The sequence below is a fragment of the Phymastichus coffea genome, unplaced genomic scaffold, assembly GCF_024137745.1.
Source record: "Phymastichus coffea isolate CEN01 unplaced genomic scaffold, Cenicafe_Pcof_1.1 PCOF00023, whole genome shotgun sequence".
In the NCBI taxonomy this organism is placed as follows: Eukaryota; Metazoa; Arthropoda; class Insecta; order Hymenoptera; family Eulophidae; genus Phymastichus; species Phymastichus coffea.
Genome location: NW_026706834.1, coordinates 3,630,229 through 3,649,646, shown reverse-complemented (window position 1 = coordinate 3,649,646; position 19,418 = coordinate 3,630,229). Strand labels below are relative to the sequence as shown.

Below are 19,418 nucleotides of genomic sequence, written 5' to 3'. Positions count from 1 at the left end.
ACCGATGAAATTCGCATATCAATCCAACATCAAGATCTGTGTCTTTTACCATCTCGTAGTTCATTGTGTATTTGTGGTAGATTATGCGACGATAAGAATGCAGTCTTAACGAATACTCTATTTGTGAACAACGCCATCTGTCACTTGTTTGAGGAAATTAGGTATGAGCTAAATGCGACAGAAATCGATAAATGCAAAAAAGGTGGTCTAACAACTATTATGAAAAATTGGCTATCACTTAATCCAAGTCAAAATTGAATTGCTGAAAATGCCGGCTGGATAACAGAAAATGATCAGAAAATAATCATCGATGAAGGATATTACTATTAAGGATGTCACTATTCCTATAAACTTCATTCTCGGATTTGCTGCAGATTATTGCAAAGAATTGGTAAACATGAAACATGAATTAATTCTCACACGATCGAGCAGTTAAATGCCGTTATCCAAACAACAAAATTAGTGGAACTAGAAACAATTATCGAAAACTTCAAGATCGTTATAATACGCATCGAATGGTTTATGCCGTACGTTACTGCATCGAATACTCAAAAAATTCGTCTACTTAATTTTTCGAAAAGAGAAAGAAGCATTTCAATGAGTTTTCGTAGTTGGGAATTATATGACTTTACAATGCTACCTATGATCACAAGTAGCAGCTCAGTAGCAGCCTGTGGTGTTCGTATCACCTTTTATTTATTTTATTGTTCGTACTCTCGTGGTCTGTCGCGTGAACGAGTAAGAATTTGTTTTAACTTTTAAAAATGCTTCTAAATATTAACTTTGAAATAAAATAATAAATGAATATCTATGATTATATGAGTTAGATTTTAACGAAAGATAGACTTTACCCTAGTTTCTTAGAGGTGCGAAGTGTCCCGTAAGCAGAGCTTAAGTCCTTCTTATAAAAGAATGTAATTCAGCCCAAGTTTCTTATAACGCGAAGTGTTCTATAAGTCGAGCATGAATTACAATAGGAAGAGAGAGGATTTGCTCATATAATCACCATGAGAGAAAGAACTTAGGTATTAGCCAAGTTTATTCAATCTCATGCGCTCACTTTGCAAGGCTAGGAGTGAATGCTAGCCTGTGCAAAAATCAGCGTATTTATACACAGATTTTTCCGCCTATTTACGCAGAACAGCTCTCTTCGAGTTGTTTACGCAATTGTGCGAAATTATTTTACAGAAGTGGATATAGATCATTTTTGTATAATTTACAATTATCGCAAAAAGTATCGTCAAAAGTTATTAACTAATAAATTTAATTACTGTGATAGCGCAATATTTATAATGAAATAATGATAAAATTTTACATAGATTAATAGTTTGTGATAAGTAGAAGTAATTTCTAAAGAGAATGACTTAAATTAGTTAATAACATTTGAATTATTATCAATTTTCGTATTTGTAACGGTTTTTTGTAAAATCTTATAATGCAAATACTAAATTAGTTAATTAAGATCAGTAAATTATAAAGTTGTCATTGCTCGTCCTCTCGTTCGCTCTATCAATCCTGCTGCCTTACTCTGTTGTTCCGCTCGTTGCTGTTATCATTGTTTCTACTGCCTGTCGGCTGCTCGGTACTGCAGCAATGTCGAAACTGCTATGTTACCTACTCAGGCCCCTGTGCACTCATGGCGTACGCGCCCCGTCTAACCGTCGTTGATTGAGATACTGTACACCGCAACAGTTGCACCACACAACTATCCGCGATCAAAGTGCTCCTGCATTCAGGCAGCCGCAATACACTCCGGCTACCAATTGAAACTCACCACCACACTAGGAGAAACAATCCGTCCTCACAACGATATCGCGCCCACGCATACGAATCACGATCGTACAATGCCCCGATAACCCGACTCGATCGCGCGTCCGAGCAACTGTCACTCCTCAATCGAACTTCATACAAAATCTCATGCGCGTCATAAAATTCCCCACAAGGGATGCCATATAACGAAGAATAGCGACCGTTCCCGTCTGAGTAGCTAGCGACAGTCCGCACAAATTATTTATTTAGGAGTTCGGAAAGCAAAAGACGTTCCCACGACTGAATAACGCGTCGAGCACAAGCACGTTAAACGCATAGATTCGAAGTCGGGATGAGGCGTGATACAACAGCGAATAAACACAATAGCGGATTAACACACTAATCGTTTAATCGTCAATAATCGATTACAAGACGGCAATTTTACGCCTATATATTACGCGCGGCACAATAACAAACCCAAACACGGAGGTGAATCGGTGGTTGGTCAGCTTACCGATTCCCTTTTTAAAATAAATTATTACAATAATGCCCGACAAACACTTTCCGCCGTTATTCCATTAACAGGGTAGCCAGCAGATATGTCGCGCTACCGCCCATCAGCTGGCGCCCAAACATGCAAGAGAGGGAAATAAGAGAAAACACGGCACCGACCTCGACCTTCAGTCTCTCCGCTGGCTAGAACGCTTTGTAGTGTGACGTCATTGGTGCGCTCCTTCTCGCTCATCGCCTCACTTGTGTTTACTCCCTAAGGAGGGCAAACCACCCCTAACACAAAATAACTGTAAATATGTAATTCAATAGATAATATTTCGTAGAAAGTTTGTATATAGAGGTTTTCGATGTCGCTGATTACAAATCTGTTATCAGATTTTGAAAATTCAAAATGACGGAACCAATATGGCGGACGAAAATGTCGAAAAAAAATTTTAAATTTTATAAAATCTTGTTTACAAAAGTGTGATCTTTGTAGTCTGTACGTGTGAACTAAAGAGCCTTAAACCCTAAACCCCTAAACAACAAATAGGCTAAATGGTTGTGCTGTTTAACCAAACGACTCCCAACCCCTAACCTCCAGACAGGCCGAAGACCTATACTTTACCGTAGACATATTATCGATATGTTATTCAATCATTTATATCTAACAAATAACGTCTCGTTTTATGTTTCAATCAAAGATTATTTATTTTTCTGCTTTTATAAATTAGTATAATTTCAAAAGTAATTTCATAAATTATAAAGTATTTCATAAATTTCATAATTATATAATTTTATAAATTCAAAAAGTCCACACTTTTTTGCAAATGAAAAAACATCAGTTAATAAAATTAGTTTATGAACCTCTTTTGCGTTTTGTAATAAATTTTAATGTTGTCATACTCAGGAATTTTACATTTTTACAATTATTTCGTAAGCCAAAAGTTTTTTAGATAAATTCTCGAAGTAATGATTATTCTATCTATAGTAAAATATTTACAGTCTGGAATTCCATAATAATACTATTTGATACGATTTAATGAAATTATCAAAAAATCTAAATTCAATAATAAATATTATTCTCATTATTATTATTATTTATTATTATCATTGCTGTTATCAGTATTACTGTTATTATTACTATTGCAATTATGCTTATTCTTATTATTATTATTTTTTTTTTACAAGGAGTTGCGGAATCCTTTTTGCGGATTCCCCTTAGTCTTTCTGACTAAGGGGTTATGTAGGACTCCCCAAAGGAAAAAAAATAGGCCTACCCACTAAGCGACGAGGGTCACTCCGAGCGGCATCCCAAGCCAAAGAAAGACATTGTATAAGCCATTCCAGAAGTCAGGTCTCAGTATCGACCCCTGTGCCACCCCTGCGGTGATCTGTCTCGTTACTTGTCCTTCGATCGTCTCGTACGTTATCCGTCTGTTTTTTTGGTAATCCTCCACAACCCGAAGCAGGAATGGCTGGGTCCCGAAGTTGCTTTTCAGCGCCTCCAAGGTATCCTTCCTCCTGGCCGAATTGAAAGCATTCCTAATGTCAAGCGTCGCCGGCAACACTATAGGTCGCGCTGGGTGGCAGTATCTGTCTAATTCCAGGAAAGAGTCGACAACCTTTTGGATCACTCCAATCGTCGATCGACCCCTCCTGAAACCAAACTGCAAATCTGATCATCCCCCTCCGGTCTGTATCGCATCCATCTGTCTCGGTCTCAGTAGTTGTTCAAAGAGTTTACCAGTCGTGTCAAGTAAACTCAACAGTCGGTAAGCGGAAGGCGTGCCAGGATCGCTCCTACCTTTTGGGATAAGAACGAGCCTTGCCACCTTTCACCGGTCGCTGAACGTTCCTGTCGTCAAGCACGTGTTGTACATGTCGAGGAGTATGTCCGGCCGTAGACGAGCTACAAGCCGGAGGATCTCGGATGGTACTCCGTCCGGTCCCGGTGCCTTATCCGTCTTCATCGCATTCGTAGCTCTGATGAGCTCCTCAGCGGCAAAGGCGGGTGGCATTTGATCGTCCACGTCATCCATAACATTTGTCCTAATCGGGTGCGTCGGAAACAATCTGTCAACAATCCGTCCTGCTGTTTCAGCATCTTTAAGTTCCGTTGAGGCTCGAGTCCCTAGTTTCCCGGTCACGATCTTGTAGCCGGTTCCCCAGGGATCTTCGTTTACCTCCTTGCAGAGCTTCCTCCAGCATCGCGTCTTGCTGTCCCGTATTGCTTTCATCAGCGTCTTCCGTGCTGTTTTATATATGGCTTGAAATTTTCCCTTTTCGGTCCGCCCCCTGCCCTTGTCACTCGTCACCGATTTATAAGGCATATCCTGCGTAGCTCGGCTATTTCGTTTGTCCACCAATATTGTGGTTGTCTTTGTTGTATCTGTCGACGTTTCGGCATTGTGCTTCTGCACAAGCTGTCTATTGATTTGGCCGTTTCGTCTGTCAGTCTTTCCGCTCTTTGCCGGCCCGTCAGTTCGGGGGGAATTCTCTCCCCTGGAGCTGGTGCTGTCATTAGTTCTTCCGAAAATGTTCCTCCGTCAAGTTTACATAGATTCCACCGCGGGGGTTGATGGGTTTTCATTTGTTTCGTTCCCCTCCGTCCCACCACTGCAAAGACGATGTACTGGTGATCGCTGGCTGTGTAGTCTTCGATCACCTGCCATCCCCTCAGCCGTGGCAGAATTCTGTCCGATGTCATCGTGACGTCGGGGATAGAGCCATGGATACCTGGCCGTCTATATGTCGGCGTAAGTCTCGTATTTACCATTGCTAGATCGACCCTTGCGACCATTTCCAGCAGTAGTCGTCCGCGTCGATTCGTTTCGTTCATTCCCCACTCGGTCGCCCTAGCGTTCAAATCACACATATGCAAACAAGTTTTTATGAAAGTTAAAATTTTCTTTCGACATTTTCGTCCACCATATTGGTTCCGTCATTTTGAATTTTCAAAATCTGATATCAGATTTGTAAATAGCGATCTCACGAACCCCTATATACAAATTTTCGACGAAATATTATATCTCCATAAAAACACTTTTTACAAAAGTAAATGGTTGCATGAATGCTTTTTTAACTTCCTTGCCATTTTTATCGCTAAAACCTTGCTACTTCGTCCACAGTTATTTTAATTTATAAAAATGATACGAGCGCTATATATTACTTGCTCATACTCGTACAGACAGATTTTTGTATCCTATACTAAAAATTATCCATTTTTCACATATTACTCTGTTTAGATCTTAACTCAATAATAGAATTTTCTTATTCGTCTTTAAACTTTTGAAAGTACTGAAATCAATATAAATAAAGCACGGATGCCATTTATAAGTGTAACATCTTAAGGACCAAAAGAATCGATAAAATACTAAAAACTCGTTGATTTTATATGTCTAGTTCTCTATGTCTAAACATCATTGTTAACAATGACTGAAACATGTTCAGTATCTTTAAATAATGAATCATTTTTATGTATTTAAATTTATATTAGATACACTACGTCTCGATCAACCTTATTTTTTTATTGGGATCTTTTTTAAATTTTTGAAAGAAATGAAATCTATTTAAAAATGGCACGGATGCTATTGATTCGTTTCAGCTGCTACATAACAAATAGTCACGCATTATTTATACGTTGAATTTTCAATAACTTATATAAATTTTTGGCAACTTTTATTCTTGCCGGGCCAGTCCGCCAATAATATCAGGTACAAGCATGGACAATAAAATATTATAAAATGAATTACTCTTAGCCGTGTACTGAAAATGAAAAATATTGTTAAATACAAGGATAGGTCAATGAATAAAAGTCAGATGTTTAATCGTAATCTCCGTCGAGTGTTAATCATTCATTGAAAAAGGAAAAGATGATCGTTGTAATCGTAAAAGAAAGAAAGTCACACGACTAGCTAAGGCGTTGATGTATCTCGAGCGGCAGGAGAGAACTGAACGCCTCCGTCGGCGTGCTTGCCGCGAAGCATCGTAGAAGGGAGAAGGGGAAGATAGGCTGGACAGTGCCTTGCGCCGAGAAAAGAATGCGCCACCTTGCTGCTAACACTCCCTCCTGGCGCACTTGTCCTTGAGTTTTACTCGTCCCAGTCCTCATCCTCCTCTTCCTTTTCAGGCTCCTGATTTTCTACCGTATCGATTACTTCTGTAATTTCAATTCCTCGTATTGTTCGTTTGATTTTCTATATACTTTCCCGTAAGTTATTCTTTCGGCAAATCTAATATTTCTACTTTCGTACATTTTCTTATTAATAGGATCGTATAGTATATATCCGGTGCGCATGTAACCAACCTGTACAACTTTAATCGTTCGCTTATCGAATTTACTCGATGGATTCTTTGTGATATAAGCTATACAACCGAATCTTTTAATTTGATTTATATCTATGTTACAGTTTGGAGCGAATAGTTTAATTGGAGCTCGAAAGTCTAAAGTTCGATGCGGTGTAATGTTATACACATATGTCATTGCGCCTAACGCTAAATCCCACATGTTGGGCGGTAATCCGGAGTCTAACAAGGCCGAACTAATCTTTCGCTGTATGGTTTGGTTGAACCTTTCGGCAACCCTATTGTGCTGTGGAGTGCCTGGATATACTGCCAGGAGTTCCGCCCCAAATTCTTTTAGCACTTCAATCGTTCGTTTTCCAGTATATTCGGTTCCGATCGCATTCTAAGTAACATATTTTAGAATCTTCTCTTCTAAGATTTCTTGTCGAGATGATAAAATCTCTTAGACACTCGGGTACTTCGTTTTTATGTTTAATTGGATATGTACCCGCGTATCGAGAGTGGGTATCAATGAATGACGAAATATATCTATAACCTTTCGGATGAGCTGTCGGCGTGATATATCCCATTAAATCCGCGTGTATTCGCAACAAAGGTTTATCTTCGCGATGTCTTACATTCTTAAATGGAAGTTTCTTGAGTTTAGTTTGTATACACGTTTCGCATTCTTTAATGCTTTCGTCAATTTCGTTTTCTTTTAAATTTTTAATTTCGGGGTATTCTAATTTTAGTTTTCGAATATATTCGCTCGACGCGTGTCCTAATCTCATGTGCCATATTTTCGCTGTACTAATTCTATCTAATTTTGCAAATTCGTCTAGTTCAGTATATATATTCGTTATATCTCCTTCTTCAGTTAGGTTTTCTATTTGTCTGTCTCGAACCGTACTCAACAGATCTTTAGTTTCACTTACTCTAATCGTCGGTTTTTCAACCTTTTCTTTTATTTGTTTGTCCGATTTTTCTTTAGTCGTGTTTAATTTACTTCTTGTTACTACGTTTGCGTGCACGTCTGTTTTAATTCGTTTACCCTCGATCGCTTTTTAATTCTTATTTTGAGATCCGATTTTAATAATCCAAAAAGGTCGTTTATATTTACCTGACAAAAACGTTTGTTCGGTTTTAGGATCGTATACATCGATTATTTTTCCATCTAGATATACACTTAATCCTCGATCCACGAATTTTCTTAATGATATTAGATTTTTGGCTAGATCTTTCGCGTATATTACATTTTTTAATTTAACGGGTTTTCCTTCGTTATTAAATCCTTCGATTATTCCTTTTCCGTTATATTTTAACCTAGCGTTTGGTGATTTATTCGCGCAATAAATAAAACCTGTTTTATCTCTATCGAGGGTGACGAAGCTTAGTCAGTTATTATTCATGTGATCTGACGCTCCCGTATCCGCGATGTCCGCGGTTTGATTTTGATCAATTTCGTCTTCGCTATCGCTTCGTTCTGTCTCCGAGTTTTCGCTTTGCTTTTCGCCTTCGTTATCCGCGAAATTACAATGCACTTTGTTTTTATTGAATTTTCGGAATTTACCTTTTTCAGGCTGGTACCTTGACCTATCCTTGCTGTACAGCTTCAAACTGTCGCCTCTTCTTTCGTTGTAACGAGTTGTGGTATCGTTCCTTAGCCTCTTAACCGACGTATTACGTCTTTCGTCATCGTAACTTCGTTTCCTTTTCTCTCGTCTGCATTCTTCAGCTTTATGTGTGCCAATTAGGTTACAATTGTAGCACTTGAATTTGCCCGGATTAGGGCACTTGTCTTTGGTGTGTCCATCGTCTCCGCATCCGTAGCAGATTTCCTTCTCTTTATTTGTTCGTTTCGTTATTGCATGATTTGCATTTGAAGCTTGCACAATTTGTACAGGTCCTACCTGTAATAAGATTCGTTTTAGTTCCATGTATGTCAATTTAGTTCCTTTTGTCATTTCGGTTATACAATCGGCTGTTGCTATAGACGGTATATGTTTCTTTACCGCTTGAAATATCAAATTCTTTTTGTCTCTATCCACGTATTCTCCTATATTAGACTGGTTTTCGTATTGTTTCACATAATCTTCGAATCGCGAGCAAAATTGAACTATATTTTCTTTGTTCGGATTAAATTTAATATTTATCAATCGTCTATATGTGTCGTGTTCAGTCATACCTGTTTCCGACACTTTAACTTATTTAATTTCATTTAGTAATTCTCTTGGGTTATCATGTTTTGTCCCGATATCTACATATTCTTTACCTAAATGATTGAGTATTATATCAAGAACTCTAACCTCGTCGTCTTTATATTTACCTGGATTCGTATTATTACGTACAGTTTCATCACTATCTATGACATAAAAAATTTTCCGCGTTTTCAGTTCGGTATATAATAATTTCTCAAACATGTCGTATCTCGTTTCTTTGGTCAAACTGTACTTTCTATTAGATCCCGAGTCTGCGTTTGTTACTTCTACGCTCATCCTGCTATAATCTATCGACTCATTTCGCGTATCTAACTTACTTATTCTATCAATAACATTGTTGCTAATTTTCTCGGTAATTAATCTTGTCAATTCGTCTACATTTTTACATACGTATGTGTTGTCTTCCCTTTTATCATTCGTTTGACTACTTATTAGATCGTGTTTACCTGAGCATTTCGATCAGCTCTATCATCGCTGTCTCTCGCTGATGCAATCAACGTGCTGTGTGACAGTGGTGTCGATTTCAGCAACTGACTGCTAGTTGTTCCCGTTTCTCTCGTTCGTGCTGATACTGGTTCATTTTCTCGCCTTTCGTCAACCACCTGCACTTCTTGCACGTCTTGATTCCCAGCCTTCTGTTGCTCGTTAGTCGTCTGACTTATTATTGCAGAGAGCAATGTGTCGAGCTTGGCGCACAGTGTCTTGACAACCGCTGTGTTCTCTTGTATAGCTTGTCGTTCTTGCCTAGAACTTTCAGCTATCTCGTCAAGTTTGTGCCTCAGGCTCGCCAAGTCCCTCGTTGCTGCGTCTGTTTTATTCCTTACAAGGATTCGTTTGGGCTCCTTCATACCTTCAAGTTTCCCAATCAGCCATCCAGTCTCGATGGGATCCAGTACGTTGTTGTCTGTAAAAATTCGTTTTTCGTTACTAAAGGTTTGATGCTACTAGGCAGCGCCACAGTACAACTTGTAGATGCCTGTAACAAGTGTCCACTCCTGTAACCAGTACAACTTGATTACATTTGTTTTTACCCTTAGGACACTGAGTGTGTATTGTGTCACGCACAGCTGTGGCACCACACTCAGTGAACCCTTTAGGAGAGTGAACTCTCATCGTTTAGAAAGTTACTCTTTGACCGGTCATGTTATTATTTTTACTATGTAAAAACAAAAACTCGTATGAATATTCCTTTGGCTGGGAATATTCCTTCATTCGTTCGTTTTATATTTATATAAATTTCTTTTCTTACCTATCACGAGTATTTCCTTATTCGTGAATGACAGTACTAGTCCTATCTTCGTTGGGTTCGTAATAATGTACACTTCTTCGCCTGGATGTATCCTCGTTTCGTTCAGCAATCATTAAATTTTTTCTTTAATGCCCTCCATCATCTCTGTAATTTTCCAATTCAATTAGCATTTTTCATATTTGTATTCACTTTATTTATATATATTTTGTCTTTCGTTATTTCGTATAATGAGGGTTCTTTTCATGTACGCATGCGCCTGACTACCTCGTGTTTGGTTTGTGCCTGCGCGTGCAACTACTTCCGTCTCTTTCGCTCTCTCTCTTTCCTTTCTCTACTGTTGCGTTCCGCGCGTGCGCATGAAATTTGGCGCGCTGCAACACGTCGTTGCCGGTTCTGCCCGCGTGCTTTGCCACCATTTTAATCTTTCCTTTGTTCTTTTCTTTTTACTTTTTAATTATCTAAATTTCCTATACTTTCGTTTCGGTTATTCTTTTCTTTCTTTCTATTTTTATTTCAATTTTATTTTCTTTTCTATCTTTCTTTCTATATTTTCTTTTCGGGTTTTTCTGTTCGCATTTTCACTTTTCACTTTTCACTCGCGTTCGCGTCATTATCTTATATTTTAACTACTTACGCATTGATGAGTTCATGTTGCTGTTTCTTTGATCTTCTGTCATTCTTGACTTTCTCTTTCCTTTTTCTTTCGTAGTCTAATCGTTCTTTGTCCTTTCGTATTTTTCTTTCTCGTGTTCGTTCTTCGTCCTCTCTCCGCTCGTTCGTCAAAACTTCTTCTCACTTTTCACTTTTTCACTTTTAACACTCGCGCAGCGGAAGCGTGCTGGGCCCATAACCTGTTAAATACAAGGATAGGTCAATGAATAAAAGTCAGATGTTTAATCGTAATCTCCGTCGAGTGTTAATCATTTATTGAAAAAGGAAAAGATGATCGTTGTAATCGTAAAAGAAAGAAAGTCACACGACTAGCTAAGGCATTGATGTATCTCGAGCGGCAGGAAAGAACTGAGCGCCTCCGTCGGCGTGCTTGCCGCGAAGCATCGTAGAAGGGAGAAGGGGAAGATAGGCTGGACAGTGCCTTGCGCCGAGAAAAGAATGCGCCACCTTGCTGCTAACAAATATCTAACGTTAAAAAATTATTACCAAGAACTTTACGTTTCTACCTGGTATAAAAAAATTATTTTTCACTATGTATCAAAAAAATATTTCGATATAAATTTAAAAATTGTAAAAGTGACTTTAGTATTTGCTGAACCACGCAATAATTAATATAACAGTATTGTATACTTTTCAGTTGAGTAGTAAAAATCATTTGAGTATTTCATTAAACACTTACAAATACAAATTAGTTATAGGTTTACCAAAGACAATATTGATAAAAATATTAAATAATGATAGTAAGGGTGCGTATAATGAAAAGTTAGCTGTAAATTAATCATTTCTTTTTAACTCAGGCGACAGGCCCGGCAAGAATAAAAGTTGCCAAAAATTTATATAAGTTATTGAAAATTTCAACGTATAAATAATGCGTGACTATTTGTTATGTAGCAGCTGAAACGAATCAATAGCATCCGTGCCATTTTTAAATAGATTTCATTTCTTTCAAAAATTTAAAAACGATCCCAATAAAAAAATAAGGTTGATCGAGACGTAGTGTATCTAATATAAATTTAAATACATAAAAATGATTCATTATTTAAAGATACTGAACATGTTTCAGTCATTGTTAACAATGATGTTTAGACATAGAGAACTAGACATATAAAATCAACGAGTTTTTAGTATTTTATCGATTCTTTTGGTCCTTAAGATGTTACACTTATAAATGGCATCCGTGCTTTATTTATATTGATTTCAGTACTTTCAAAAGTTTAAAGACGAATAAGAAAATTCTATTATTGAGTTAAGATCTAAACAGAGTAATATGTGAAAAATGGATAATTTTTAGTATAGGATACAAAAATCTGTCTGTACGTGTATGAGCAAGTAATATATAGCGCTCGTATCATTTTTATAAATTAAAATAACTGTGGACGAAGTAGCAAGGTTTTAGCGATAAAAATGGCAAGGAAGTTAAAAAAGCATTCATGTAACCTTTTACTTTTGTAAAAAGTGTTTTTATGGAGATTTCACTTATTTCAATGGAAGCTATGGTTACGACTGAATACTACAATAATAAATTCTACTAGACTTGACTAGAATATTAGTCATTCTAAAATACATTCAAGTAGTGCAAATAAGAGTTGAACTTATTGTTAGTCATCTTTTGGCACCCGTGCGCCACATTCGGAGAGTTGATGCGAAACATCTCATATTTTCTTTACGAGATATACGTATACAATATAAAGTTCGTTATCTTAGTTTATTGTTCAGCTTACGTATCACTAATTTATGACTTGTAAGATTTAGTCACTTGATTTTAATTTGGAAACATAAATAAACTTGTAAGATAATACAAGCCTAAATCATAATATAAAATTTTCCTTGTTAATCAATTAAAAAATATCAACCCTGTGTTATTGAATAATTAAAAAAATTACATCATTGAATGTTCAATGTATGACAATTAATTTTATGAAATAATTTATCGTTTATTAAAATATGTTTGTGCGTGTGTATATAGTATTTTAATATAATAAAACTCATAGGCTACATATGTGAAAAATACAGAGAATGGTTTTTTCAACTTTCTTTTACATTTTCACATTGTATACTCCCGTTCGTCAGTTCTATGAAATATTGTTAATTTTTGCACTTTAATTTATATTGTCCAGTTCACTCGTAACGCTCGAGGTGTTCAGATGTGCGAATGATCGCTCTCTAAGTTTAAAGTGACCGTTAGACAGTGACAGTAAACAGACATATCAAAGAAACATAGAGCAAATAAAACAAACAAAACCAAATCGTACAGACAAATAATAGTATTAGTTTAGCCGTCATGGCTACAATAAAAGAAAAGGTGCAGATCACACCAATAAAAAATTCGAAAGAAATAAACGATGAAACAACAACCTGGAAAATTGCTCAACAAAAGCGCCCAAGAAATAGCCCAGATGAAAACAAATCAGTTAAAAAAAGACAAACACACATTAAGGACTACTGGCTCGGAAATAGCCCAAAGGAAATAGAAACAAGTAATCAATACGAGGTATTGCAAGAAAAGGAAATCAGTGATAACACAGGTAAATCAAATATTCAAAATCAAACCGTAATTCCAAAAGCTGCGAAATCACCACCAATTTATGTTAATGGTGTCTTAAAAATAACCCCACTACGTGAATTGCTCGATCAGATAGCAAAAAATGAATACACGTTAAAAATTTTAAATAATAACGAAATCAAAATACAAATCAATAAACCGGAACTCTTCACACAAACAGTCAATGAACTTGAAAAAAAAAATACCGATTTCTACACATTTCAGCGTAAAGAAAATAAACCGTACAAAGCTGTACTAAAGAACATGCATCCAACAGTAGACATAGACGAATTAAAAATTGAAATTGAGTCATTTAACCACGAAGTAGTAAGAATTACAAATATAAAGCACAAAATCACAAAACAACCGTTGCCAATATTCTTTATTGAAGTAAAACCGAAAGAAAATAACAAAGAAATATTTGAAATAAAAAAACTAATGCAACAAATAATTAGCTTTGAACCTCCGCATAAAAAAAAAGATATCCCTCAATGCATGCGCTGCCAAGAATTTGGTCACACCAAAAATTATTGCCACCGACCTCCAGTCTGCGTAAAATGCGCAAGCAATCATCTCACCAGCGATTGCCCAATCCGAACAAAAATAAATGAAGTAAAGTGTGCAAACTGTGGAGGGAATCATGTGGCTAGTTATAAGGGCTGCAGTGCAAGGATACTCTTACAGCAAAAACTTTTTCCACCGTTAAGGGCAAAACAAATGCCCGAAAATACCGTTAGACCAGACGTTACTTATGCACAGGCAGCAACCGAAAATATAAACACGACAAATACTGAACCCAAACAAACACCGACACCACAACAAACAGTAAACACCAACGACAGTCAATTCGTAAACATGATGCAAATGATGATGCAAATGATGAATAAAATGGACACTATGTTAAACCTAATCAACACGCTTCTAAACAAGATAAAATGAATACAAAAATAAAAATAGCAATTTGGAACGCTAACGGTTTAGCGCAAAGAAGCATAGAATTAAAACCTTTTCTCATAGAAAACAATATCGATATAATGCTAATTTCTGAAACTCATTTCACACACAAAAGTTTTTTCAAAATCCCACGATATACACTGTGCAGTACAAATCATCCCGACGGTAAGGCTCATGGAGGAACGGCAATAGTAATAAAAAACACAATTAAACACCACGAAATAGAACCACACAAGCATGACTACCTACAAGCAACAAATGTTGCGATCACAGACAGCAACGGTCACATCATTCTCTCGGCATTATACTGCCCTCCAAAACATAGTATAAAAAATGAGCAATACAAAAAATATTTTGATAGTCTGGGAAACCGCTTTCTTGCAGGAGGAGACTATAATGCAAAGCATCCATGGTGGGGATCAAGATCAATAACTCCAAATCCAAAAGGAGCAACCTTATATGCAGTAATGAAAAATGAAAACTTAACGCCAATATCAACAGGCGAACCTACCTACTGGCCTTCAGACATAAATAAATTACCGGATTTAATAGATTTCGCTATTATAAAAGGACTATGCCATAAACACATAATAGCTGAATCATGTCTTGACCTAACCTCAGATCATTCTCCAGTCATTATTAACCTAAGCTCAACAATAGAAATAAACCAAAAAACCAGTCATATGTATAACAAAAAAACAAATTGGAATCTTTACAGAGAATTAATAAACAAAAAAATTACATGCAACATACCTCTAAAAACAGAACAGGATATAGACGCTGCGATTGAAAATTTAAACAATAACATCTATATAGCCATAAAAAATGCAACCCCTACATATTCAATAAAACAAAATAAAAAAGAAATGAATTCCAAAACAGTAACAGCTAAAATAAAAGAAAAAAGAAAGTTAAGAAAAATCTGGCAACGGACTAGGCTATCTACAGATAAAACAAAATTTAATAGGTCTATTAAAGAACTTAAAAAACTTCTTTATGACGAAAAAAATGATAATATAAACAACTATCTAACAAACCTAACCGCAACTGAGGTTACTGACTATTCGCTCTGGAAAGCCACTAAAAAAATTAAACAACCACAAAAATTCTCTCCTCCTATATTAAAAAATGATATGACTTGGGCTAGAACAAGCATTAAAAAAGCTAACACATTTGCCAAACATCTACAAAATGTATTCAAACCCTCACAACGTAAAATAACAGAAGAAGAAGAACAAGATCTATTAAAAACCGGACAATACAACAACAATAATATTCAACCAACTAACAATACTAAAATAAAAGAAATAAACCACATAATACGTCACTTAAAAAACAAGAAGAGCCTTGGACATGATAATATAAATGCAAAGCTACTGAAAGAACTTCCAATAAAAGCTATAAGATACATAACCATCGTAATAAACTCAATACTTCGTTTACAATACTTCCCTGTTGCATGGAAAATAGCAACAATAATACTAATACCAAAACCGGGAAAACCGCCCCAAAAAGTCACGTCCTACAGACCAATTAGTCTACTGCCCACATTATCAAAAATCTGTGAAAAAATAATAATCAAAAGGTTAAACAAAATTTTAGTCGAGCAAAGCATAATTCCCGAACATCAATTCGGTTTCCGAAACAACCACGCCACAATCGAACAAATAAATAGAGTAACTAACAAAATAGTAAATAGCTTTGAAAACAACGAATACTGTAATGCATATTTGTCAATTTTCCATGGTTTATAAATTTCCAAAATAATTCCATATGGTTTCCATAATTTCTAGATTTTATGACAATCCTCATTCAAGTTAAATTCAGCACGTGTGCCTTCTCACCTTTCTACGTATTGTGTAGTTTTTCACCAAAGTATTTCATCATATAGATACAATTAATACGATTAACAAATAAATTATGTGAGTACTTTGTAGAATAGTATCTATTAAGAATAAACACCCTGTACTGTTTAGTAAATTCAATATTCCCAGATATTTTTCAAACAAAAAGAAACTATTTTCTTTAGAAAATAAGCTTTCTAAGCACTTCTAAGAATTATTTTAGTAGAGAAAATGTTTTATACTTCTTAAAACTTTTATGATAATTGAATAATTTATTTATTTTAAATTTGTTCTGATAATGTAGTTGCTTTTAATTAATAAAACATTCAAAACAATATGTTATGTTTTATTGAATTGAATATCTGAATAATCTAAATATTTGACCGGTACTTTTTCATTCTTTATTATTAAATAAAAGAAATTGTTTTTATTTATTTTTTTTTTGTTTTAATTAATTTTTGTATTGATGATAATTTTACATATTTTGTATGTGCATATTATATCCGTATTCTCAATAATTGAGTATAGTACAGTCACTTTTATACAAAAAAGTAAATTTAGGTTTCTGAAATAGAGCTTTTCTTTTTTTCTTTTGCCACAGAATCTTTGCATACAAACACTTATAATGTATTGTAAATTATAAGATACCTGCAGTATAAAATAGTAAAACCAAAAAATATTATCCAAGCAATTTGGATACACATTTATAAAAGTACACCATTGAATTAGTGAGTAATTACGTGTTCATATTATTTTTTCTATCTTTGATTATTTGTCAGTAATTAGTAATTTTCAGAATCATGAAATAGAAAAATAATTAATCCTTGAATAAGTAGACAATCCAATAACCGATATGATAAACTTATATAAATATAAGAGTTAGGGTCTGTCCATATTTCAATATAAAGAATTAAAATCAATTACTTGTTCGTAAAATTTATTGGACAGTAAATTATATGAAATATGTTACATAGATATTTTGAAACTATAAAAAATGTAATAAGTTTTAAAACATACAGCTGTAAGTATATGCAATATTGAACACATGGAAAAAAAACCTTAAACATTATGAAGGTTATATAAAAAATATAATTTTGAATTCTAATGATTAATTCATGCTTCTATTCTTTCTAACATAATTAAATAACTATATTTACAAAGCTTAAATATGTTATATATATTAAACAATACTAATATATTATTACACATTTTGTAATAATGCATTTATATTAACACAATAATTTTATTATGCAACTTCCATTCTTAATAAAAAGTTTTTAAATTATCTTGTGTTGTTGATCACATTTTAAACATTGTACAATACCTAGTTTCTATTCAAAATAGTTTTTGAAAAAACCAATCATCATTTATGAATAAGGTAGAAGAAAAACAAAGCCAACAAATATAATTTAAAATATTTCTAATAAAATTCTATTGGATTGATAAACTTGTAGAATGTATAATACATAAATAACTAACATATATATGATACATATTACGTATGAGAATAGAGAGAGAGAGAGAAAGGGAGAATATTATAGTCATCTTAAAGATAATCATCTTAAAGATAATCATCTTTACCGATAAAGATGGCTGGGAAGAAAGTAAGAAAAAAAGTTTTTGACCATATAAAAAAAAAAAATTAATAAATGAATGAATGTCAAGTAAACAATTAAAATTTTTTAATAGAACCAATCTAGGTATAATATATTATGTAACAGGCTGTCGCCTAGCCTATAATCTCTAAAAAAAGTGCCCTTATTATAACTAGACGAAGCCTTGTTATCTATGTGCTCAAAGCACAGTAACCTATCTTGCCTCGGAGTGCGCCTGCGCAGAGTCTCTTCGCTGTTCCGAGTTGGGTTCCCCCAACTCACCGCTTGGCGGCGCTGTCGCCCCTTGCTAGTAGCGCTCGTGCGGCCGCCGCTGGAACCTAAGTCGTCGACTCGCGTCTATCGATAATCGCACGATTCGTGCTACGCAACCGGCGAATTCGAATCCCCTGAAAATAAACACTGTCGCGACCTCCGGACAAAGGAAAGACTAAATAACGACTATTTAACTCGAAAGTAACGATCAACATGCACTTTATTGATGCAATTTAACTACACGGGAGTTTTGCCGAGAGACTTTCGCACGCTCGCGTGAATGACAAGACACGCTGTTTCAGAGAGAGAGAAAAAAACGCGATTACCGCGAACTACCTGCTCGCGCGCAACAAACAAATTCTTCGCGCTCGCTGCGCGGATTCGCACGCAAGTGATAACAACGATTAACAATGGGAAGAAGGTGCACCTACCGCGATATCGATGAGGATACGGTGGCCAACCGTATCCGAACAACAAGTTGCTAGACGCCGCTTCGATGCTCGCTGTGCCGCCTCGTAACTGTTGTCGCTGTTGTTGTTGCTGCTACTGATGTTGTTGCTATTGCTGCCGCTGCTGTTGCTGCTACTGCAGTTGTTGCTATTAGCACACCCACGCACTCAAGTTCTCAATGTCAATGGCAAACACACGAAACTTGAACGGCTCGGGAAAACGGAGGTTAGATCGGCACGAACTGACTGAGTGGCACAGTCATACTGCCGGTCGGAGCCTCCCCTCCCGGTCATTGCCCCTTACGCGCTCTCTCTCTCTCGCGAACCGAACGCGGCTCCTCTCGCTTAGCCGCTCGTTAACCTCGCGCGAGTCTTACGATTTTCGGTAATCGTTGCAATTAACAATATATAATAAGTTTTTTTACATGCAACGCTATTTATGTATTAATTAATTAATTGAAATCTGTGCACGCCGACTTCATTGAGTATAGTGTCGCGTAATAAACTGCGCCTCCGGCATTCATGCCGCAGGTCGCTGCCGCGACCCTTGATAATGAATTACATATTTATAGTTATTTTGTGTTAGGGTTGGTTTACCCCCTTTAGGGGTAATATTTATTAAAACTCCGAAAGACGTCAACTAAATTATGGATGTTTAAACATTTTTTCCAATTTTTTTTAGTCGATTTAAACTTTTTTATTAAAAAATTATGCCAAAACATATGTTTTCAACCCCTAAATAATAGGGGATGCTACCCTTACTCTACAAATCACCATGAAATACTTGCTCCTTTTGTAAGAAATAACCTCCAATTTATTTCACTAAAAAATATTAATTTTAAGCCGAGATATTAAAAAAAACGCTTTTTGGGGGTTAACTTTAGGGGAGGTTTTTATCCCTTAAAAGTGAAAATTAGCCGATAAAAAAAAAAACGTGTCTCTTATTTTTTTATGTTCTATAATAAACATTTCGGGCTAGTTCTTTTTTTCTTGAGTTGGTAGGACTGCGAATGACATCTGGGACAAATTTCATGTCAATGTCATCATCAGTAATATATTTACGCTTGTGTTTACCAAACGACCAAGAGTGCAT

General features: G+C 35.7%; 1 protein-coding gene across 3 annotated transcripts in view; it reads right to left on the bottom strand.

The window, feature by feature from the left end:
* The window catches only part of LOC131675478 (RING finger protein 207-like), a 563,120-nt gene that overhangs the window by 39,781 nt on the left and 503,921 nt on the right, over nucleotides 1-19,418 (bottom strand). The window lies entirely within an intron of this gene.